Raw genomic sequence first — 25,856 nt, forward strand, 5'->3', positions numbered from 1 at the left:
AAAGTATTAGTGAGAAACAAGACAAAAGACCAATTGAAATGTTTCAACACAATGGTGAAGCACTGGAAGCAGTCTCTCATCTATGTCAAGACATTTGGAATTTGGCCAGCTACATACACAATTGTGAGGCTAGTCCAGGACCAGGCAGGATTTTATTCTGTTGTACATAGGAGTGGGTACCCCCACAAAAAACTGGAAAATTTCCCCCAATGCTTTGTATCTATTTTTTTTTTTTTTTTTACAAAACAGCCTTGTCACCTTCAAAGTACTCTCCACCACACTTAACACATTTGTAAAATCTGTGATTCCATTCTTGGAAACATTTTTCAAGCTCATCTGTTTGGATGGCTGACAGGACCTTCCTCGTTTTTTTCTTCATCTTTTCTATGTCATCAACTTGCTGCCCTTTCATGTCCCTGTTTATTAGCAGGACAAAAGAAGTTGCAAGGAACAAGGCCTGGTGAGTAAGATGCATGGGGCAAGAGAGGCATGCTGTTCCTTGCCCAAAACTGGCACACTGAGATGGCTGTGTGAGCAGGTGCTTTGTGGTGATGGCAATACCAGCCCACCATCTGCCACAAATCAGGCCTTTTTGGGTCACACACTGTTAAGCAATCTTTTCAGAACCTCTAAATAGGAAGCTTGATTAACAGTCTGACCTGGAGGAACAAACTCCAAGTGCACTACGGGGCGACATTTCGTCCATTTGGGAAGTTGACGGATGTCCAGAATGAGGTTGTCATCAATTGGCATTTCACCTTTTTTAAAACAAGAAAACCACTCATACTTGAGTTTTTCCCATTGCCCTGTCCTTGTCATCTATGTTTAACATCGCAGAAGTTCTGTGGCATTTTTCCCAAGCAGGAAAAAAAATATCATAGCTGCACGCTCTTCTCCTAAATCCACCATCACAACAAATGAGGTTCCAGTGAAAGTGCTTTCATGAAAAAATTCACTGTGCCACAAGAGAACCTTCCCAGGCACTGCCACTGGGTGCACTAACTCAGAGCGAATTGCTAGCTACTGCCTAGGAGGAAAATTGACTACTATGAAAGCTCCGCTCTGCCCAGTGCCATTCTGGTTTTGTGGGTGCACCCTCTCATTGAGTTGCCATGAGTCGGAAGTGACAACAGCAGCATGAAGTGTGACATCTACTCTGAGGACACCATTTGTGGACATGCACATGTTTGTCAATTAAGAATGGTGAAGCACTTCCCTTGCACCAGCAGTTCTCACACACTCCTTTCTCGGTCCCCGCTGTAAATTCCTAGTGAAACAAGGACATGATTATACTCAGTTGCTTTTCCTTTCATGTGTAGCATGGTCAAAAGAATAATTACACAGAGAGGAATTCTACAAAGACAAAAATTGCATGTGATCCTCCTTACATAGGGACCCAGTGTGCTGTTCAAACCAACTCTGATTGGTCCTGTTGACTGACAGCTTCGGGTTATAAGCAGCCAATAGAAACCCTTCCTTTACATCTTCCTGGTTTCCAATGAATAGGGAGTCAGCTCAACATATCCCTTCTGCCCTGACCAGCAGATATCAGGTGTCGAGTGTGCAAACACCATAGACCTTAGTGAACAGTTTGATGGCTTCTAAGCAAAGAGATTCACTCGGTGTCATCAACATGATTCCTCGTGACTCTAGAGGACAGAGCAGAATTGCTCCCTAGGGGTTCGAGTCTGAGTGGAATTGCGGGCACTGCTTCGAGTGGAAGCACACGGGCTCCTCTTTCCCATGGGGAGCAACTGGTGCGTGTGAACTGCTGACAGTCGGGTTACCAGCTCAAGGACTCTTTAACATGTGAGAAGGCAAACAGCTCAGTTAACTGACTTTAAAGAAAGAATTTGAAGAACTTACTAGGAGAAATTTTCTAAGTGTTTCATGGCCTAAATAATGCCATTCTGCTTTGAAACTCTTCCCACACAGCTTGCTTAACATCTCACACTCCCACTGCAGCCACACAATAGAGCCTGCTCAGAAAGGGAAAAGGTTAGGCTTCCTACGGGGAAAATTTAGCTTTCTTACTGCAGTGAAAGAGAGAAGTCTGCTTCCCCGCTTATTTCACCCTGGCTCATGCCAACTCGCTGCCCTCCTGGGAGATGTGTAGGCCCACCGGTAGAAGGCGGCTGTAGGAAAGCACGCAGAAACTGCCCTCGCTTTAACTGTGGACCGCTCACCACCAGAGCTACACCAATTCTAGGACATTTGCTGGTTCCATTTCTCACTCATTGTCCTACGGAACTATTTCACATCTTGTCCTCTGTCCTCAAAACTCCACTGTCTCCTTCCCCATTTTTACCCAGCTCCTGTGTGTTATTACCATAAATTTTTATCAACATCTTTTTAAGTGCAATTAATGATAACTAGCTTATCTATGGAAGGAATGAAGCCTCTGTTGTATTGTTCTTCCATTGCCAGCAGACAGAGCTTTGATGGCATGTCCATCTGTTCCCCACCTCTCTTGCTACATATGCAGAATAAAATTTGCTCTCCTCACTATTATAACTTTGTGAAATCTCCCCTGAGAACGCTCTTTAGGTGTGTTCATGCAGTCTCATACTTTACATGCCCACATGCATGCGGGCCCATCTGACCTCGCCCATGAATTCCAGCTTCCTATCCCACTTCCTACTTGACATCTGTTCTTGGATCTCTAACATGGATGTCAGATTTCACATCTCCATTCTCTACTAACCCACCCTCATCAGAGATAATATTCCAGTCGTGTTCCCCAGTCCAATAGATGGTGATCCTAATTGCTAAGCTTACATATTCTGAGTTATTCTTGGTTCTACTCTTTCTTCGATACCCAAGTATTGCATTCCTATTGGCTCTATCTTCAAAGAATATTCCAGATCCAAGCTTTTCCCCCACTTCAATTGCGACCATCATTTAAAAATTTATCTCAGTAGAAGGGCACTTGTTAACACTTGTGCTCAAGACGCACTAATGGGTTCCTATCTTACTTACTAGCATAACAAATAGTGCTAGTGGTCCACAAGGTCCTAGAAGCCTTTGCACCCCTGCTCCCTCGCTGATCTCCTCTCCTACCACTCTCCCCTAGCTTTCTCAGACCCTCCTGGCTGTTCTTCGAGACCATCCTGACTCCGAGCTTTTGCATCTGCTCTTCTCGCCATCTGGAGAATTCTTCTCCTAGATTGGCCTGTGCCTCACCCCTCCACTTCCTGCAGACCCTTCCCAGACCACCCAATATGAAATAAAATCGCTTCCACAGCAGTGATCACTATGACACATCGTAGAGTTACCTGTTTGTGTGCTCAATATCTGTTTAGCCTCAGCAAGCATATTATATGGATTTGGCATTGCTTTATTCATGGCACTTAGCAGAGTATTTGGTGCATAGCGATGCTTAGGACAGATGACATATGAGGAGGATTCCAAAATTTCGTGAAAAAAAATAGACTTCAATTATAATGACAAATTTCCATGGACTTCTTGACGACCTCTTGTGTTTGTTGAGTGGACGAGTACCTGCCACATTACCAGCTTTGGATCATGAGTAAAGCCGCTGTCGTGATCTGTTCTGTGTAAAGCATCAAGCAGTGGACACATTCTTACATAGCACAGTATGGATGCCAGCTTGTCTTTGCAAACAAATTCAATAGTGAGGGAAACTTTTTGGAATAGCAAAACAATTTAAACTGCCTCATAGAGAATTAATAATGGCTTGTTTGTTGAAAAGGACAAGACCATTGATTTAATGTTGCCCTTTTAAAAAGATTATTTAGGGGACCTCTTTATCTGGGATTCTCTGAGTATAATGGGAAAAAAAAATAGAACTCTCCCTTAAAAGCATGGTCTTGCTGGATTTGTAGACTCGGGTGGTGGGAGTGCTAAAGCAAGCACCAAAGGTTTGAGCTCTGTCCCATCATGACTCACAACGATGTCTTTCCAAATGACCTACGCAAAGCCATGGGTATGTCTAGTCTACCGTCCATTTCCTTCTGCCACTGATGATGCCCACGAAATTGAGGCTGGGGTCATCCGCTAAAAACCATGCCCATCCTCCCACCCCCATCCCCACTCCCCCTCTGCTGCATCTTTGAAAGAGAAGCAGGAGTTGGGAAATAGGTGGGAGTCAGGGGCCAGTGCTAGGAAAACCAAGGTATGCATCTAGCAGAGATCTCGCTGCTTTCTCTAGTACTTAAAGGGTTTGCTTTATTCATATTTGGAGGTCTCCTTTTTCCATGATGTGTTCAACGCATGTGAGGTTTTCCTAGAGGAAGATGTGCTTTTGATGGTTTGCTAGCTAGAATCAAGAACGCAAATGGTGAGTCATACACAGTGAATGATCCTCCACAGTATCAGGGGTTTTGTTTATTTTCCCTCCAAGACATGGATCTAATTAGGTAGACCAGGCCTAAGTAGTGAGCATCTCCTGTAGCATTTGTGATTGGAGAAAAGTATTCTCAGATCCAAAATATTGTTTTATAACAGAATTTTTGGAGTATAAGCTCTTCATAAGTTGGAGACTGCATGGATTATTATCAAGTAGCTTTCCAGCCACAGTGATCAAGTATGCTTTAAACTTTCTTGGTGGTAGGAACAAGTCAGCAGCTGATTATCCCCTCGATGATCCAAACACGTTAGAAGTTCTGTCCACAGCTGAAAACATTAAAGAAACATCACTGGAAAAAGGGGACCGCCAAATATGAATAAAGCAAACCCTTTAAGTACCAGATAAAGCAGCGAGAGCTCCGCTAGATGCATAGCCTGGTTAATTTCATTCTATTCTGCTCTTACCAACTTTGAATTATAAAATGGCATATAATTCATGTTGCTGGAGAGCATGAGGTCTTCTCTGTCTCTCTTGAGCATGCCTCACACATACACATGTGCACAGTACACATGCATACCCCACACATGGAGACATATGCAACAGTTAATTAAGTCAGCCAACTTTTATTGAGCACTGAACATGTACTTCTTGCATGTTGTGCAGGATGAGTTCTCTATTAAATCGTAACTGCTAAGAAGGACGCCGTCATTTGCATCAAGCCTTTCACATGCGTTATATCTGATCCCACAGTAATGAGAACAAACCCTTATGTAATGGTATGTGCAGGCCATGGCTCCAAGCTGTTTACCTCTGAATACAACAACCCTATAGAGCAGGTGCAAGTAATCAGCTTCATCTTTAGGTGAGGCAGCTGAGAAACTATGGTTATGAAATTGGCCCAAGGTCATATTTGCTATAAACAGTAGAGCTAGAATTTAAACACAAGCTATCTGGTGTGGGGTCATGTTCTTAATAAACCACAACTTGCTGTCTTTTTCACAATAACCTATGAGGCAAGAGTTTTCATTATCTCCATTTGACGGATGAAGAACTGCATGGGGTTCTTTTACTAAAGTTGCGCAGTTACAAATGGCCTAGATGAGATCCAGTTCTAGGATGCCTGGCGTAAAGCCTGAGCGCTTCCCTCACACCACCGCCTCCCACTGCAATACCGTACCTCTATAAATAAATGCTTAGGCCCTGAACGTCAAGTGGTGTGCCTGACATTCTTTCACATAATCCCCCCATCACAGAAATACCCAAGGCTCTACATCAAGTGCAAACTCCTCTGGAAAAGAGACTCACACAGAATGACTTTGCACTGGACAGCATGTCAGGATGAGCAAAGCTAAAAGCCACACAACCGCTTCCTTTGTCTCTGGGAACACGGACTGATTTTCGAAATCTTCCTTTGATTTACCCCTACTAGAGGAAAATCAATGTTAAAATAACCGATGAAATCCACCCGAGATGAACAGATCAAACATGACAAATTCCCGGGAATTTAGACATTAAATTGATCTTGTATTCTAAGCTCCCCTTCCTTAAATCCAACAGAAGAGACACCACGAGAAAATCGACATGGAAGGGGAAATTCTTCGTATGCAGCCAGTGCGGCGTATCACTCTTTCAAAGCAGATATTCTCCCATTGCACTCTTGCTAGTTCTGTACTCCAAGCGAGGGCTGCCTCTATGTCTGATCGACTGCCGACGTTTCTGCTGTTGGTACACTGGTCAAGATCAGCCACCACGATGGTCTCACACCTGCAGAGGCTCAGTGTCTAGCTCTCCTTCCTCAGAAGACCTTCCACCCATGTGAAACCCCCTCACGGAAAGGGGACAATGTCCCGGCATGCGCTTGGAAGGAGCTACATGATTTGACAATGAGAAGTTATATTCTCCCACCGGGTTTACAACACGGCTCTCAGCCATCTGAGTTCTGAGTATTGGTTTCACCTTGCCTCCCTGCTCAGAGAACTTCAGGTAGATGTGCATGTCCAATGCCAAGGCGGCTGAGAGCTCAGCTGAGAACACAGCAGGAGGCCACATGGAATCTTCTCTCCCAGCGCATCATCACAACCCGGGCGCGGTCAGCACTTCCTTCTTAAGACATTTGGCTCCGCCACACACATTTTAGAAAGAGACCGTGACGTCTTTCTGATGGTACATAAACACCAAATTGAAAACATCATTGAAATTAAAAAAATAAAATTGACAGGAACACACGTGGGACTTCCGAAGGCATTTTGATGAGTCCTATTAGGATCATTGGGAAACACACAAGGGGCATTTATTCCTGGCTGTTGTGGGTGCTGTCTTGTGGCAAAGTCAAACAGCAAAGCAAAACTAGCCATCAGAGACTTTCGCCCAAGACAAAACTGTACTAATTTTATGTAAATAGGAACAGCACTTTCTAGAAAGTCTCAAGTCGTGTGCACACACACACACACACACACACACACACACACTTCAGTAGTAACACAAAACATCCTTTGTTGCCGGACGTGAGAAAAACACACTCGTTTCTAAAAAAAGCTCTAGGAAGGAAATGGAGGAACCTCAGGGGCCAGTGGGAGTGTGAAAGGAATGCAGCCCTCTTTTTAAAGACATGTTCGCTTGCTGGGCGCTCTTAATAGCACGGCAGCAGTTCAAGTGAGCGAAGTTAAACCATGGGGATCCCCCTGCCGCCCCCTTCCTTGACCCACTAGGTCCACTATGGGCCCAATATTGATACAAGTATGTTGATCGTCTAATATGAACTCCTCCAATTTGAAAAAGGTCTATGACAAAATCAAGGGAAAGCAAACGCTGACATCTGATTCAAACACCACACATCTCAAAACAACTGAGACTCCCAATATCAGAAGAACAGCACCAAGGAAAAGTTATCGGTTATCCCAGAGCAAGGACAGGGAAGCCGAGCCGTGTTGGAATCTCGAAGCACCACAGAATGGGGTAGAAACGCTGAAGGATAAACGGAGCGTTCTTTTGGAAACACCGGTGTGGTCGCGTGCCTTTCCTGGTACGCGCCGGCAGCGTCTTCTTGCCTGAAGCCTCGCGGCAGCTTTAGCCACTGCCTACCTGCCGAGCGTGACAGCTAATGCTTATTCTGTACTGGGGCAGAACAGATGTCATTTAACCTCAAAACAAATCTGGGAGATGGAGACGACACCCATTTTCCAGACGAGGAGCTGGAGACGTGACCTGGCCTAAGATCATGCAGCTACAGGAATCAGCACCCTCAGTCGCCGCTCCCTGTCTGCTGCCAGCAAACAGGGTCGGGACATCCATGGATTTCTGGGAAGCTTTTAGTTCCTCTGCTAAAAGAAACGGGCATCACACTCCCCACTTCCTCCGGCCTCAAAGGGGCCCATAATGCCTTGAGCTGCAATGGCCATTCCAAGCCAAGGAAGTGGCAAAGCAACGAGCTAGGAACGCAGGGCCATAGAAAGAACCTGGGCCAGGGCTGGGCTCAGCTGAGCCCGGCACCCACCCTAGATTGCCTATTTTCAGACTTTTTGTGAAGTGGGAATGAAACCCTTTTAGCGTCAATAAGGGATGCCTAACTGGCACAGCTGGGAAGCAGCATTCAATCCAACTCAGGAAATCTGATTCGTGAGCCTGTGAGCTGAATCCTGTTCTCCACAAAACCATGCTCCGTGGCTTGCTTTACGGCCGTCCTAGCAAGCTGGCAGTTCCTGAAAACCGCCCTGCGTCTTCCTGCCCCATCGCCTCTGCTCTTGCTCCAGCCTGAAGGCGGCTCCTCTTAGGCTCCGGATCTCAGTTTGCATAGCACTTTCTCCGTGAAGGCTTTCCTGAGCTTTTTCACATTTTCAGGGCAAAGTGCTTTTCCTCTAGGAATGTGCTTCTAGGAACCTATATTTGTCCTCTGTCCGTTTTATCACAACTATGAATAAGCAAGCATTGAGCATTCAGTGGTAAATCCGTGAGGTTAGGAAGTATGTCTGCAGATGCAGAGTAGGCAGTCCATAAAGATTTACTACATGAATGAAGGCCTGTAGGCAGTCCTCATCCTAAATTAATGTTTGCGCTGGATGGAGACAACCAGGAAGCCATTCATTTCATAGCACATGTGACGTCACAGAAGCACAAGGGGCTGGAACACATCTTGCTTGATTCCATTAGGCGCCATAAATAATCTCTCAACTGAGTTCCCGAAGCGGAGCGAGAAGATCGAGAAAACCTCAGTGAGTAAGAAAGGACTCGTTCCGGTCCCAGGATGGTGGCAATGCCAGGGTTAGACATGTACAACCAGAAGAGAACTGTGAGGCAGGATGGGAACGAAGACATCAAGGCGAGGATTACCTTGTAAAACCACAATTTTCCAGCAGGCCGAGGATAGGCACAATCCACTGTTGTTTTTCCTGTGACCCTGAGTTTTGCATTCAGCAGTTTTGGGAGGCTTTTCTGTGGGAAAACTTTCAGTTTTATGGTGGAGTTGTAGGAAAATGTTTCCATTTATATAAACATTGCTTGATCGCCAAATTTCCTGAAGCCCATCTATTCCATAAAACGAGAGCTAACTGCGCTGCACGATTGAAAACACACACACACACACACACAGTCATTTGGGCTTTTGGAATGTGCTCTTGTCACCCTGCACTTGATCCTGTCATCCTCCTTACTCCTCCATTTGACTGTAAATTCCTGAGAGCACAAATCTTGTGACTTATTTGACTTTGGCTTTTCAACACTTAGTAGAGTCTTGGCACAGAATATGAACTCACTGTTTCTTGTGACTCTAAATGAATAAACAGAATGCATAGGCATGCGAGGCATTTGGTAAACACATGTCAAATTGAATCTTTGATACGTGATCCTTAATCACTTCCTTTTCAAGGTATTTGTTCTGTGAACATAAGTAGAGTCCAGTGTCCAAGGAGGAGGTCTCCATTATGGAGAAAGACTAGGAAAGAACCTTTGGTTTGGGAAGACAGTGTACTTTCAATGGCAACCTCCTTCTTATCATGCTGATCTCTTTCAAGAGCAAGGACAACCTAAAACCCATGATGTTTCCCTCTTCACCCATCTGATCATGACCTGCAGTCTTCCTTCCTCCATATACTGGGGGTGATGGGAGAACCAGTAACAAAAAGGCCACCAGTGGGTTGACATGAGGAACAAAGACGAATGTAAAGAAAGGATGAGGATTGGAACAGTAGAAAATACAGGAATAAAGGAGGAAAGCCAGATTTCTTTTCAGTCTCTAGTGTCTCCAGCGTCTGATAAAAATACATTCATGGCAAGTCAATTCTGACTCATGACAACTCCATGTATGTCCAAGTAGCTCTCTAAGGTTTTCAATGGCTGAGTTTTTTTTGTTTTGTTTTAAACAATTAATTAGGGGCTCATACAACTCTTATCATAGTCCATACATATACATACATCAGTTGTATAAAGCACATCCGTACATTCTTTGCCCTAATCATTTTCTTTTTTTTCTCCTCTTTTCTTTTTTTACATTTTATTAGGGACTCATACAACTCTTATCACAATCCATACATATACATAAATCAATTGTATAAAACACATCCATATATTCCCTGCCCCAATCATTCTCAAAGCATTTGCTCTCCACTTAAGCCCTTTGCATCAGGTCCTCTTTTTTTGGCGATGCTGGGAGAGTGGAGGGTGAGTGGGTTGGAAAGGGGGAACTGATTACAAGGATCCATATGTGACCTCCTCCCTGGGAGAGGGACGGCAGAGAAGGGGGGGAAGGGAGACTCTGGATAGGGCAAGATATGACAAAATAACGATGTATAAATTACCAAGGGCACATGAGGGAGGGGGGAGCGGGGAGGGAGGGGAAAAACAAACAAACAATGGCTGCGTTTTAAAGAAGCTGATTTGCCAGGAATTTCTTCTCCGGTGCCTCTGGGTAGGCTCACCCTCTAGAGTCTCCAATCTTTCCCTGAGTATGCAGCACATTAATCGCTTGCATCTCCAGGGGCTCTTTGATCACTCCTAATCCTATGACCCATTCAAGTGTGATAATAATAACAGCTAGCATTTTCTAGCTGACTTTACTAGGTATTGCTCTAAGGGCTTGCCATTTATTTCTCATCTCAAACTTGGGAAGGAGGCACTATTATTGGTTCCATTTTATAGATTAAAAAATCTAAGGAACCGAGACATTCAGTGTCTTGTTCAGAACCACACACAGATTCTAATGGTCTAGTTATCTGCATCTCACTGCTATTGAGTCAATGCCCACCCCGGTGACCCTCAGGACCGGGTAGAACGAATGCCTGTGAGTTTCCTAGACTTGAACTCTTCACAAAGCAGCAAGGCCCACCTTTCCACTAAGGAGAGCTGGTTGTTTCAAACTGCAACGAGTAACCACCATGCCGCCAGGGCTTCTTAGCGATCTACACAAACACCCAAATGTTTGTATTCCAGGCTGGATCTTTAATACACGTTAGTGGTTGTTAGGCACTATCAAGCCAATTCTGACTCATGGTGACACCATGGGCAACAAACAATGTGCTGCTGCACCGTGATCATCACTGTTATGTTTGAGCCCATTGTTACAGCCATGGTGTCGATCCAACACCTTGGGGGGCTTCCTCTTTTCTACTCTACCAAACGCGATGACCCATTCCCGGCACTGGTCTTTCCTAATAGTAAGTCCAAAGTACATAAGACAAAATCTTGCCATCCTCAGTCCCAAGGAACATTCAAGCTGCACTTCTTGCATCGATTTGTTTGTTCTTCTGGCAGTCGGCAGTACTTTCAATGTTGTTCACCAACCCTGTACTCATAATGCATCAATTCTGAGGTCGCCCTTATTCAGTTTTTATGTGCACATGCGCTCATGATCATGGCTTGGATCAGGACCACATTAGTCCGCAAAGCAACATCTTTGCTCTTCAACACTTTATAGAGGCCTTTTGGAGCAGATGGTGTAATACAGTGCCTCAGAGAAAATACACATAGACAAAATTCATAAACAGATCATAGGAAAGATCCCTGAGAGAAAAATTTTATTTTAAGGGTCAATGTTATTTCAGACATAACACCCTGAAAATATTTTTCAGTAACCAACAAATAACAACAAGAGTGCAGTATACTTAAAAATAAGGGAACAACTTTATTAAAAGGAATTAATTTAGGACTAAAGGTCTCTGAGTTTTACAATGGCATGTCTGTGGCTTTTGACATGGCTCTTGGACCGGTTCATTAAAAAGATGGACTAAGTTCACAGTAGAGCAGTAGAATGGCCTTAAGAACAACCTCTAATGGGCAATAAATACAATTTATTTTCACAGTGATAGGAAGTGAAACTTCTTTATTGTGAACCCTAATCAGCCTCCTTTGGAAATAGCTTGTGCTTCATGTAGATATGATGCCAATTAAACCCCTGTTGACATTAACTCAGTTACAGGAGAGGCTTGTAGAATGGTGAATGGGGCTCATTCCTGCCATGGCCCAAAGCTATGCCCCAAAGCGCACTTAAAGCCGGGCAGGGGGAACTGTGTAAGATATATGTTATATATTTTCTAGTGTCTTGCAGAAAGAATGAAAGTGAAAGAGGCAGCTGGAAGAAGCTTACACATGTTTAAAACCCACATCCTGTTATTATCCATTGCTCGGGCACGGAGGAGCTGAGGTGAACTTTCCTATCACACCCCCTCCGCAGCACACACACATACTCACTCCCTCCCTCCCTCTGTCCCTCACCAGGGCTTGCACAGTCCTGGGCAAAGGGGGGACTCTCACTCATTCTCACTCCATCCAGATTGCTGGGCACTGGCCCAGGCCCCACCACGGACGGGCATCATTTACTGAGTAAATATCTAAGCCCAAGCATTTAGTGGTCTATCTCAGTGGGCTTAGATGTGACATTTTAAAAGAGTGTCCATGCTTCACCCAGCTACCATCACCAGACTCTAATGTACTCATGAGAAGACACCCATAGGCCCAGGGCCTCATAGGACTGACAATAAAGAGAGGCCTCCCGGGAGACTGCCTGGAAGAACAAAGAGCAGTATGGTCCACTCCAACTGTTGTTCCTTGTTCTTTATTTATTGGCTTTAAATGCACGTGTTTTTGCTTCAGGCAGATGTGGGTATGTATCCTAGCCTTTTGCACAAGGAGGGGAGGATGGTGGGTAGGAAACAGGAGGAGGACTGCTGGGTGGGAGCGAAGCATATTTTATAGGCCAAATGGCATTTTTGTAGGCCTGAGGGTTGTGGGGAAACTATTCGTAACTCCTTTCAGAACTCTTCCAAAGGTTGAACCAGGGCTAACCACCTTATGGCAGAAATCACTGCGGAGCAGTGTTGTAAGCTTGCATCTTAAAGCCCTCTCCGTGACATTTATTCCGCTTTAACTACTGCAGAGGCTTCCTGACTGCCACCAGCATGTCTTTTTAATTGCCTAAGAAGATCAGCCCTCTTATAGCTCTACCACCAACTCAGCCCTGTTTTCTTCAGCTGTTTCTTCTTTATCTTTTCCTTCTGCAAAGCATGTGTTGATAGGTTACAGAGTCGATTAAGATTTAATTTTTTTCAGGCAGTATTTTCCTCTCCTCGTGTGGCGGCCTTGACTAGGAGCCAGGCCAAAGGATCCTCATGCACGTTGCTCCGTGCTTCCATCTCCATCACCGTGTAAAGAGAGAGCTGTCGGTGAGTGTGTGTGTGTGTGTTTGTGTGCACTCAGTGGGTCTGGAAGCGTTTACCCTCAGAGGAGTCTCTAGCTCCCCTTGTTTGACGAGGAGTCCCATCAAGGAACCGGCCTTCCTCCCTCCTGCAAACACTTCCTAAAGTTCGTTTTATGTAACAATCCAGAAAGTCCTACACACTGAGTCTGGAAAGGCTAAGCATGACTCATGAGATTCCGGGACCCAGGTGTAAAAGTCAGAAGTCACGCTGAGAGCCAGGCTCCAGGGCTGAGGGTGACGGCTGCCTTCCCTGGCCAGCGGCAGCATATCGCCATTAAAGCAGCTCCCAGCTTGGGAGGCCTTGACTCCCCTTAGCCATGGCGTCAACACCTCTTTTTATTTTCCTGAACAAACTGGACGTGAGTGAGCAGGCCCGAGTCCAGCAGAAGGTGTCTCTAATCTTTTTATGGCTCGATAGAGAGGTTGTCTGGAGAGAAGCGTTAGAATATGCTTTCAAGAGACGGACTTCTGGTTTGGATGTGTGTGTGTTTTTGTTTTTTTTAAACACCTGTGTGTCACTCGTTGATTCAATCCTTATTCTTTCAAAAATGCACGAGGGTTGCTGAATGTGTACACAGAAAGCTTATTCAACAAACAGTGTCTGTCCCTAGGCAGCCTGCCCACGTTCCTGCAGACTAGGCACAGCTCTCTGGAGACAATAACGGGTCTGACTGTGACTGCGTCTGCCAGTGTGGCAGAGCACCGGAGCCCGGGCGGCATTGGAAGTGCTTAGGTGTGAACCAAGAGGTCTGTGGAGAGAAAGAGGTGGTGACTGACTTCCATAAAGATTTACAGCCATGGAAACCCAAGGGGGCAGCTCTACTCGAGCCCGTCATAGGGGCGCCATGAGTCAGAAGCAACCCAACCACTCGACCTGGTGGGTGGAAGGACTGGGGACAGGGAAGTAGCAGAGCCCAGCAGGATGGCGATCAGAGTGAAGACAGAGGAAAGGACACTGGCTGGTGCCTGATTCACCCCAACGGAGAGCAGCAGATACTCGGTCTCATGGCTCCCCTTCTCCAGCCTCTTCCTCTTGCTCATTTTCTTTATAGAGGCTAAATCAAGCTAAACATTTTTCTTGCCTGTTTGTTTCCCATGTTTCCGGAGTGGTGGTGCGGCACAGTTCAGGCCAATGAGATGGGTGTCAGCTGGGGAAGGTCCTGCTTTGGGGAAATTTTTGGTTTTTTCCATACACGGCACATCCGGGCCAGCCTCACTCCTTTCCCCTGCATCTTGCTTGAACTCGACAGTAAAACCTGGAGTTGGAAAGCACTAAGGAAAAGACAAGAGACGGAGTTGCTGACATCGACCTGTCTCCAGAAATATTTGTGATGTGAGACAAATCAGCTCCATCAGCTTCAAACCCTGTTGCTTTGCTTTCTGTTACTTGCAGCCCAAAGCGAGGGTGGGACTGGGGACCAAGAACGTACTGCTTTGATTCAGTAAGGCACCACCGCTCACTGACACTGAGGAGACACCGCTGCAGAGGCAGGCAGGTCAAGGTAGGTCACCTAGCAAGCTTTTGGGGAGTGGGGAGGAGACGAGGCTGTGTGACAGCTTGAAACACCTAAGTGCAAAAGACAATCCTAAAGCCCAAACCAAATGAACCTATCCCAGAGACTTAGCATCGATTCCAAATGTTATGAACTTGGCATCTTGACTCCAATCCCCGGTTCAGGAGTTATGCTGAAGAAAGTGTAAGTGATACATCCTACAGCAGTCACCGTAGGGCTGTGTTCAGGAGCCGTCTATGCTTAGATTTATACGAGTCACAGACCTTCTTTCCCTGGCTAACACAAGGGAATCACTTCATGGGGCACTTGGCTTACATTGGGTCCTTTTAAGAACATTGTATCATTTTGGGGGACTTTTAGAAGAAATTCAGCATAATGAAAGAAAAGAGGGCCATATCTTGCTTGAACTGGCTACCTGAGTTATTCCCTGTGCCTTGTATTACTCACCTAAAATGAAGAGCTGGGTCCTTCCAACTTTATATTCTAAAATTGTCACTGTAAGCAAACAAGCTACCAAAGCAGGGGCCTTTTTTTATTTTTAATCATTTTATTGGGGGCTCTTACAGCTCTTATCACCATCCATTCATCCATCCATCCATCCATCCATCCATCCATCCATCCATCCATCCATCCATCCGTCAAGCACTTTTGTACACATGTTGGTATCATCATTTTCAAAATATTTTCTTTCCACTAAAGCCCTTGGTATCAGCTCCTCATTTCCCCCCTTCCTTCCCCACCCTCCATCGTTCCCTCCCTCATGAACCCTTGATAAATTATATATTATAATTATTTTCATATATTATACCATTTGCTATCTCCCTTCACCCACTTTTCTGTGGCTTGCCCCCCTGGGGTGTGTGTGGGGTGATATGTTGATCATTGAGATCGATGCCCCATGTCTCCCCCCACCTCCCCCTACCTGCCTGGTATCACTACTCTCATTATTGGTCCTGAGGGGTTTATCTGTCCTGAATTCCCTGTGTTCCAGTTCTTATCTGTACTAGTGTACGTGCTCTGGTCTAGGTGGATTTGTTAGGTAGAATTGGGGTCATGATAGTGGGGGGGGGGGGAGGAAGCATTAAAGAACTGGAGCAAAGTTGTAAGTTTCATTGGAGCGATACTGTACCCCGACTAGCTCATCTCCTCCTTCTGACCCCTCTGTAAGGGAATGACCAATTGTCTACATATGGGCTTTGGGTCTCCTCTCCATCCTCCCCCCTCATTCACGTCGATATGATTTTTTGTTCTGGGTCTTTGGTGCCTGATACCTGGTACAATACATAGACACCTCGGGATCACACAGGCTGGTGTGTTTCTTTCATGTGGACTTTATTGCTTCTCAACTAGATGGACGCTTGTTTATCTTCAGACTTGAAGACCTCAGATGCTACATCTTTTGGTAGCCGGGCACCATCAACTTTCTTTGTCACATTAGCTTATGCGCCCATTTTGTCTTCAGCGATCGTGTTGGGATGGTGAACATTACGGAATGCCAGGATATTAGAACAAAGTGTTCTTACATTGAGGGAGTACTTGAGTAGGGGCCCAATGTCCATCTGCTGCCTTAATACTTAACATAGAAGTATATGCGCATAGATCTATTTTCTTATCATTAAATATAAATGTATTTACATAGGTACATGACTGTATTTAAACCTTTATAAATGTCCTTTGCCTCCTAGTTCTTTCCTCTATTTCCATTGACTTGTTTCTTGCAGGGACCACTTTATAATTCTCTTTTCCCCATACTGTATGGTTCATTTTTTTGTCTGTAGTGCCAGTTTATTGCCAATGGCTGACACTGCCCGGGCTAGAGGAGAAAAAAACAACAGACCCACAGTAGCAACTGGGGAGGGAAAGGGGCTTGTGTGGGCACCGATCAGGGAAAGAGGGGCCAAGGAGACTTCCGTGAGCAGAGTCTCTCTCCCATCCCCAAGGCCAGAGAAGCTCCCAGTACCCTCTTGTACCCTCGAATCACGGGGTCTTTTAGGAGCTCAGGAAGGGAAGAGGCAGGGGGCAGCCGCCATCAGGATCAAAGTGGAGACCCAAGTCTTGGACCTCAGCATGGCAGCGAGCCAGGAGGACACACAGTCACAGGATGGCACAGGGAGGACGGCTGCTGGTGATCTTCTCTAGGGGCACCCCATTACTGGCTCTTTGGATGGCCTCAATGAGGTCTTTCTCATATGGGAAGCCCCCATTCCCTAGCTTGGAAAACACCAGCTGCCCGTTGATTTCAATCTCAAAGGCCTCTGTCCCCCCCCCCCCCCCCAGGCGCGACTCGATCTCGATCCCGGGATACTGCTCCTTCACGGCACTCGCCAGCTCCAGGTAGGTCGCCTCAAAGCCGCAGGGTTCACAATACTCCACCACGATGCGAACCCCACTGCCCGGTTCGGCCTCTCCGGGAGGGGGCGCTAAGGATATGGGCCTCGGTTCCCCGCTCATCGTTGCTCTCACAATTGGAAATCATTTTCCTGAAGTAAATCTATCTGTTTGTCTATCTCTCTCTGTAATATGCATATCTCATTCAGTCTAATGAACATAGGTGAAAATATCCACCACTGTGCATGATTTCACACTTTCAACATATATAACAAAGTGAAGTTTAAAATTTATATTGGATCAGGTAAGTGTTCATAACAATCAGGGGATCCTCTAATTCAGTCATTTCTTTCCTGGTTCATTCATTATTCTCTATATTCAGTTTAAAAGGTGGGCTGCGGTCCCTGCATGTTCTTGGGTCCTACCCAATACCTAAGAACCAGGATATCTGGGAATGGGGACCAGCTATCTATTTCATAGGTGTCCTGGAATATGCTGATGTATGCTAAATTCTGAGGACCGCTGATGGAGAAAGTGGGTATCATGAGAGGCATGAAACGGAGACTTGAGTAGGTTGAGAAAATATTTATAGGGTGATGTTATAAAATGAATGTAAATTTCAGTTATACATTCACTGCTTTCCTTGTCTGAAGATGCTGACTAAGGGTAACTCTTATTATTCTCAGAGCTCAGCCTAATCCTCATTTGCATTGCTATCTACTACTTAAATAGATAGTGCACTCAGCACAAACTAGGATGGGCTGTTCTGGAAGCAGAGTCACCAAAAGACAGTTTGGCAAAAAGGCCTGGCACTCTGACCCCCAGGGACTGTAGTCTAATCTGACACATGTACAGCGCCTGGAATTGGAATCAACTCTATGTCAGCTACTGTTACATAAATAAAATGAACAGAAATCAAATTGAGAAAGAAAAAAAAAAGGAAGATTTTGGATTACTCCCGTTTGCTCCTTCTTAGTCTCTCTTCCAGATGCTATTTCTTATCATTCTTTTCTTTAATTCGATTGTTGAAAATTCTTGTTTAATGCTCTTTTCCACTTACCCATACCCAAACCCAGCACTGTGGAGTCAATTCCGACTTATAATGTCCCCATGAGACAGTGGTTCTCAGCCTTCCTAAGGCCACAACCCTTTCATATAGTTCTTCATGTGGTGGTGACCCCAACCATGAAACTATCTTCATTGCTACTTCATAACTGTAATTTTGCTATTGTTATGAATTGGAATGTAAATATCTGATGTTCAGGATGTCTTAGGTGACCCCTGTAAAAGGGTCTTTTGGCCCTCAAACGGGTTGCAACCCACTGATTGAGAACGGCTGCTAGAAGGCGGAGAACTGTTCCATGGATTCCACAGGCTAGCATCTGCCACAGCCTTCTCTACAATGAATAGCAGGGGGGTTCCAGTCACTGGCCATCCAGTGAGCAGGTCAGCACTCAGCTACTGTGCCAGTGGGGCTCCTTCTGCCCCACGTACCACCCAAGAAATGGCACATTTGAGATCATCTGTTGAAAATCACCATCTTTTGTAATGTACCATAATCTTATCCTTCCCAGGTTTCTGTTCCATGGTGCCATTCATTAATAAACCAAAGAATTCTTATTGATGTTGCTTCATATCTCTGTGGTTATTGATCTACATTTGGCTAGACTGGGTAGTAATCACAACACTGTTCTTATGTAGTGAACTGCTTCCTTGTTTGTTTTTTAATGTTGAGGGAGTTCTTCCAGGTTCATGTTGTAAATTGGATTGAGTACACCCCATGGTATTCTAATATCTAGGTAATGAATCTATTTCTCAAGAGCATTTTATTCATCCTACGATTAGGCATTTCATTGCTCTCTTAATCAATTGTGATTCATTCTGCTTTTCTTTTATTATAAATCAGTAAAAGTATTCTCCAAATGCCATGTCTAGTTCAGATATGTTTAAAACATAATCCCTATGGTTCATAAAAACAGGAACTACATTTCTAAAACAGACCAGCACTGTTTTCTAATGTTTCCAAGTCAATAAGGCCAGTTGTATATTCCAGAAAAGACACAATGAAACAAATAGAAACAAACACACTGAATCAAAAAAAGAAAAAAGGTTAATGCCAGTATTAGTCATTATTTCATCACAATAATATGTTCAGCATTTCTAGAATGTTTCTCAATCAAAAATGCTTGCGTGTCTTACCAAAAAAAATTTTTTTTAAATCAAACTATTAATGACTCACATGTAGCACCTTAAAAGGAAGTCTGGTGCTCTTTGTGAGGTTCAGGAGACCCCCACACAGAGATGCATTCACCTGAAGGGAGAGCTGAGATAGTTCTCAAAGAAAGGAAAGGTGGAATGGGGCCCTGGCCTTTTTCACACCCCCTCACCCGAAACCCACACATTCAAAACTCACTGCCACACAGTCCATTCTGACCCATCAGACCCAGGAGAGCCACGGTTCTCAACCTGTGGGTCACGACCCTTGTGGGGGGTCAACCGACCCTTTCACAGGGGTTGCCTGATTCATAACAGTAGCAAAATTACAGTGATGAACAGCAAGGAAAATAATTTTATGGTTGGGGGGTCACCACCACATGAGAAACTGTATGAAAGGGTTGAGGCATTAGAGGGTTCCCAAGATGGTAAATCTTTACAGGCTCAGATGTCCTCAGATGTCCACTAAGAACATCGTGTTGGCTTTGCAGCTGTTCTGAGAGGATGTGTGGCTACAATGACCATTTTGCATCAAGGTGGTGGTGCTGGGATTATGAAAAGAGCAACCAATCTGGAGTCCAGAGACCTGACTTTATGTCCTGGGAACCTTACTTGCTAATAGTATAACCCAACAACAACGACTTTGAGCACGTCACAATCTCCCTGAGCCTGTGGGTTCTCGCGTACAAGATTTATAAAATCATCCTCTTGTACGTTTGGGGATGAAAACACGAGATACAGTGAAATCCCTTTGAAATAAATGTTGGGCTGCAAGGGTAATTCCAAAAGAGGCCAGATCACTTCCCTAGAGCAGATCCTGCGACCTAAATTCAGGCCCTGCATGGCAGTCTCCTGCTCCGTGGGTTGTCCTACATGCCCCTGCCTGACTCCGAAGCCACCACTCTCCAGCTAAACGGACTCAAACCCAAGCTCTCGGCCAGCGGGTCCAGCCCTATAGAGCAGATTCTTTGCTTTGCCAAGACTGTAAATCTTTATGGGAACAGAAAGCCCCATCTTTCACCCGTGAGCAGCTCACCACTGGGACTCCTGGTAAGCTGACTAGCCCATCGGTCTGGGCTCCTTATAAAGTCCCCTCGCCAACCAAGATGTTGTCAGATGTTGTTGAATTGTTACAAGGTGTGGAGACTATCAATTCATTTTTTATATGACCACGACCCCTTTTCAGTTCATTCTTTGGAAACTCGGACTCTTAGATGCTGCTGAGGAAAGAAAAAAAAATCTCTGAATAAATAGCTCCCTCCAGCAGGAATGTGCACTGGAACTGACTGAGGCAGAAATAAGTCATTGGGACACAATATGCAACAGTGTGTACAAATATGCTTTACGGGTGAACTTGAGTTCTTTCTGATTGTTAACATACCCCATTCTGTTGTGCCGCCTACGCAAAAATGTGTTCTCTTAGGAGTCAAGTTCTATTTCGGACCCTCTTAGTCATGCTGGGGAAGGCATTTTCATTTCCCTCAGTGTTATTTTACCCATCTCGGAATCCCCCCTCATTACTCTACCTTCCTGCTGGTGCGAGGCATATCTTATTAGCCAAGAAGGCAGGTCTGCTGAGTAAGCACCAGAAATCGCCATAGCCATTGTAAGAAAGCGCCAGAATGCTTCTCAAGACACCCCTTGAAACCAAAAGGTAGAAAGCAATGCAAGTCATTGTGCCGTGGCCTCTCAAAAGGAGCTACCACACAGTTGATTTTGCTTCGGGAAGAAGATACGCTCTGGAGAGGGTATTAATTTGGTTTCTCCCAGACGCACTGAAAGCCCCCAATATGCCTTTCGTTAGCCCTGAAAACACTGCATTCTGTAGGAGACAAGTCTGCAAAGTGTAATCTTCCGGTTTTCCAAAAGTTAGCAGATGGCCAAGTTCTAGCAATCCTGAGACCTTCTTCTCTACCATTAAGAGAAAGCAACGCATTCCAAAATGTTACGTAACTAAACCATAGTGTTTATGTGTGTGTTAGTGTACAGCCTGCAGGGCGTCAGCCGACCTTCCATGGAGACTTGGTAAGGACAGTTACAGAGCAGGACACTCAGCGGGCGGGCAGGCAGGTGTCAGATCAACCCCACTCTGGGCAAATCATTTCAGCCCATGCAAATGGACATGAAAGTGGGGTCCTTCCTTGGCCCTGCTACTTGGAAGAAGGAGGGGAGAGTTGGCAGAGACAGAAAATGTGGCGGAAAAACAACAGAGATATGTTCCCTTGAATGATTTCTGCCTGTAGTGTAAACAACTGTGTAAGTGAACGACTAGATCATGGCTCTGTTGTGAGGGCTGAGTCTGCGCAGAGGAAGCCCAGTCCTGGAGGAAAGCAGCGGGAACTATAGCACCGCTGAGCAGCGCTGACTCCACAGGGGAGGATCGTGTCCAACCCGGGTGGTGCGTTGGGCTGCTGTCCACAAGGTCAGCAGTTTGAACCCACAGCTGCTCCAAGGGAGACCAATGAGGTTGTTTGCGCCCATAAAGATTTAGAAGCTCAAAACCCTGTAGGGGTCACATTGAGTTGGAATCAATTCGGGGGAAGTGGATTTCGTTTTATATCTCTTTCCTTAACTTTTATTGTTTCTCCAAAAAAAGCCTACTTTTTCAGCTGCCGTCTTTAGCAGAAGGTTAAAAGTGAAACCCTGATTGATATGCTAATTCCAAGTGACCTCATGGCAGGATACACTTATTTTAGGTTTCTGTGGTTTGACAGGCTTTCACTCTTAGGTGGTAGTTATGTTCCCAGGGACTTCCCTGGGTCAGTACAGCACAGGAGAGGTGCAATCATGAGTCTCTGGGCTGGAATTAATCCTCAAGGTAGAACATTTTAGAAGTGTTTCTCACTCGCTTCCAGCTAGTCGATGCTGACCCATAGCAACCCCATAGGGTAGGGTAGAACTTCCCTGTGAGTTTCCAAAGTAACTCTTTAAGGGAGCAGAAAGCCCAGTCTTTCTCTCAGGGAGCTACTGAGGGTTTTGAACTGCTGACCATGTGAATCCTAACCTTCTGGATAGAAGGTATCTGTGGAGTGGTTCACATTCCCTGCTTGCATTGCCTATTCAAAGAAAATTTCAAGAGAATGAAAGGATGGGTGTGCAGTCTTCCAAGGAAAGGTATAACCTTTCTAATGTACAGTTTTACATATTCGGGAAACCTAGGAGAAAAAGGCAGACAGATGTAAGAAATCTATCAGCTGCTTGGCTTCCATGGAAAGTAAATGGTATTGTATTAAAGCTTAAATTCTGAGCACTAGGTTTGCAGAAAGCTATGGTTTACAGTGGGATTGCTAAATCCACTCTGAGTCTCCACATAAATTCAGCCTCCAGTGAGTGCTTTGATCACAGACAAATGCAACATTAAGGGGAAAAATGCCCCTTTTCAGGATGTGTTTGATTTCACCCACCTAGTCAGTCCAGAGAGAGGCAGCCTCGCCCTCAGGGACTTGCCTGATAAAAATGTGGGGTTAGGGTTCTCTATGAAGACCCCTAATGACATCGTGCGTTATGCATTGCACTGCTAACCATGAGATCTAGCAGTTGTAACCCACTAGCCACTCCTCAAGAGGAAGATGAGGCTTTCTACTACCATGAAGAGTTACAGTCTCAGAAATCCACAGAAGGAGTTCTCGCTGATGGCAGTGCCCACACCAGGGGCACATTGGAGGTACCTGAGTCAATTTTGTAAGCTTTTCTTATCGGCAAGAGCAAGTGCGTATCCCAATCACGGAACCTGTAGTGACTATTGATGAACCAATCTTCCATAAAGCATGCTTTTTGTGACAGACAGACTTTCTACTCCCATGAAAAGTTATAGTCTCAGAGACCCAGAGGGGCAGTTCTACTTGCCCTGTTGGGTCATCATGAGTCAGAACTGACTCAATGGCAGTGAGCTTAGTCGTTTGTTTGGTGACTAATCCTTAGACACCATGATGGCTAATGGATAGGTTATCTTTGTTTTGGGTCTTATCTTTGTCCCATTTAAGACTTAATTTATGGTTCCAGAGAAATTATTTTTTAATTTGTGGTTTCTGCTTCCTCTAGAACAGCATTTAGCATATTTTTATATATCTAGAATATTTATTTCACAGGATTTATAGAGTATTTATTTCACAAGATTCATTGATGGTAAAAGGAGCCCTGGTAGTATAGTGGTTATGCGTCAGGATACAACCTGAAGGCCAGCGGTTTGAAACCACCAGTAGAAAGGCTTTCTACTCCCATAATGAGTTACAGACTCAGAAACTCACAGGGAAGTTCTGCCCTGTCCTGTAGGGTTGCTATGAGTCGGCATTGACTTGATGGCAGCTTTGTTTGTTTGTTTTTTACTATAGATGGTGAAAAAGCAAAGGCGTGTCAGGGCTGAGCTGATGACTGAAGTACAAAACAGCATTCTAATGAAGATGGGCTGGTTTCAACATGCAGTTAAACAACAGAAAAATTGTGTCTCCCTTAAATGAGATTTCTTCCCACTGAATCAGACTGTGGAACAACTAGAGCAAAGTGAGGGAGCAGCACAAACACGGCATGCCCACTCAACACAATGTGCAATTGCTGTTTCTAGCTAGGGGAAAAAGGAGGCGTGGGGTGAGGGAAACAAGTAGGGCAAAGGAACTAACCAAAAACGCCCTTTACTGGAGCTCCCAAGGCCACCAGCAAGTGAAACATGATGAAATCCATGCCGTGCATATCACACATGGCGGCGGTGGGTTGTGCTTCACTGGCTAGCTGTGGGCTTCTCCCGGCAGGCAGGGTTGCCCAGAGGCAAGAAGAGAAACCGGGTAGGGGTAACCACTGACAGGCTACAAAGAAGGTAAGCACTGCTTGTCCGGCCCTCCCTGCAGTGACTCAGTTGTTTCTGTGGCCCGTTTCAGGTAGACATAGCTCCGGCTGCAACTGCGAGGTGAGTCTAATGGCAGAGGGGCTGTTCCTCGGGCGCAGTTTTCGGGACTCCCATTCCAGAGGTGCTATAGTTTATTGTGCCAGCCTGGCCGATCAACACAAGTAGGATTAACTGAAGGGCAGAGGGATAAATGGCTCGGTGAGCGTCGCCTTGCTTGTTCTGTGCCTCAGTTTAAAGGGGTACACTACCTGTGGGGTGCCTAGCCTGTGGACTGTGTCGCTGTAAGTTGGCTTTGACAGAAAGCCTTCAACACTGAGAAATACACTCACCAAGTTATTATTGTCCAATTCACTCACAGACGGTGGCAATAACGTGGCCAACTTCAGTGGAGCCGAATGTTCAAAGATACACAGATCATTTTCAGAGATTTAAAATTGCCTGTCATTGAAGAGAGTTAAGGAAAAGAATGGTCGGATGACTCCGTGGAAGGGACTGTGCATCACGTGAAGCATGGAGCTAGAACCTCGTTCTGGCCTTTCCTACAATAAATGATGTGTCCCTGTGACTGACAAGCTGTCAATGGCAGCCAGTCACCGGCATCATCGTTGTATGTATGCGCTTCAGCCGAATGAGGGGACCCCATCAGATAGCTCCTCCACCCAAACCCTCTTTTGCTTCGTCTTTCTGCATTTTTGAACTGCGTTCTTCCCTCGGCTTCCAGGTTGTACTCCTCCCTCGGTTGTGATTTTCCCCGTCTCCTTTGGGGGTTTCCTCTCCATCTTCTTGACCTCTAAATGTTGCTGGTCTGGTGACGAGTTTCACAGACCTCTGATTGAGTCTCGTGGCTTTAAAAATGGTCTGAATTGAGACACTGGTGACTCAGACATTTCTATCTCGAACCCAGACATCCATTTCCCTAGAGTCTCAAACACACATCCCAACTGAGATCTCCTTTGAGGTGTCCAGGCCGAACTCGCCATCGTTACCACAAAGTTCATCCTCCAGTCTTCTCAGCAATGAAAGAGCAACTCCAGCCTGCAAGTTGCTCCTGTGAAAGAAAACACTTGCCGTCATCTCTCTCAGGTGTCACATGCATCCATTAAAAGTGCTGCTGTCTCAACTAGATGTGCAGAACCTGACAATGCTAGCCATCGTCACCACTGCCAGTCTCCGTGAAGACACCATCGTTTCTTATTTGGGTTAATGTAGTGGACTCCCACGTAATCGCCTTTATACACCCTTGCTTCCATTAGTCTTTCCTAACGCAACAGCTGAAGCAATCCAGCTAAAGCTTAAGTCAGATCGGGTCACTTCTCTGTTTAAAACCCCCCAGCGCTTTAGCATCGCGTTCAGAACAAAAGCTGAAGTCCTTGCCATGGTCTCCAAGTTACTACCCAATTTCCTCTCCCAGACCCCATTATCTCTTTGACCAAAGAAACACAACAAGCAAACAACCACCAAGCCTACTGCCATCTAGTCCATTCTGTCTCATAGCACCTTACAAGACAAGGAGGATGCCCATTAGCTTTCTGAAACGAAAAATCTTTGTGGAAGCGGACAGCCTCATCTTTCTCTCAGAGGGCTAGTGGGATTGAGCTTCAGCCCTTGACGGTAGTGACCTAACGTGGAAGCCAGATGCCACCAAGACTCCCGCCCTCCTTGACATCCACGTCCAGGTGCCTGCCCCGGCTTCTCGCGCCAGCCACACCGGCCATCTTAGTATGCCTAGCGCACGCCAGATGCACGCTCCCGCTGCAGAGCTTTAGCCCTTGGAATTCAGCCTGTCGAGGACAATCTTCCCTCTGGGAAATGGCTTGTCACTCTTCAAGCTGCTTTCAAATCTTTGCTCAGATGCCCCCTTCTAGTGGCACCTTTTTTGACATGTCCATTGAAAACCATCCCCCTCTCCTTCTTGTTTATGCCTTATCCCACATCCCTCAACGCCGCCTAACTTCCTGTTGATTTTAC

General features: G+C 45.5%; 1 protein-coding gene and 1 pseudogene across 2 annotated transcripts in view; both read right to left on the reverse strand.

The window, feature by feature from the left end:
• MAML2 (mastermind like transcriptional coactivator 2) overlaps positions 1-25,856 on the reverse strand; it is a 412,000-nt gene that overhangs the window by 308,566 nt on the left and 77,578 nt on the right. The window lies entirely within an intron of this gene.
• On the reverse strand, positions 16,276-16,957 carry LOC142446999 (migration and invasion enhancer 1 pseudogene; annotated as a pseudogene).

This window comes from Tenrec ecaudatus, chromosome 4, assembly GCF_050624435.1.
Source record: "Tenrec ecaudatus isolate mTenEca1 chromosome 4, mTenEca1.hap1, whole genome shotgun sequence".
Classification (NCBI taxonomy): Eukaryota; Metazoa; Chordata; class Mammalia; order Afrosoricida; family Tenrecidae; genus Tenrec; species Tenrec ecaudatus.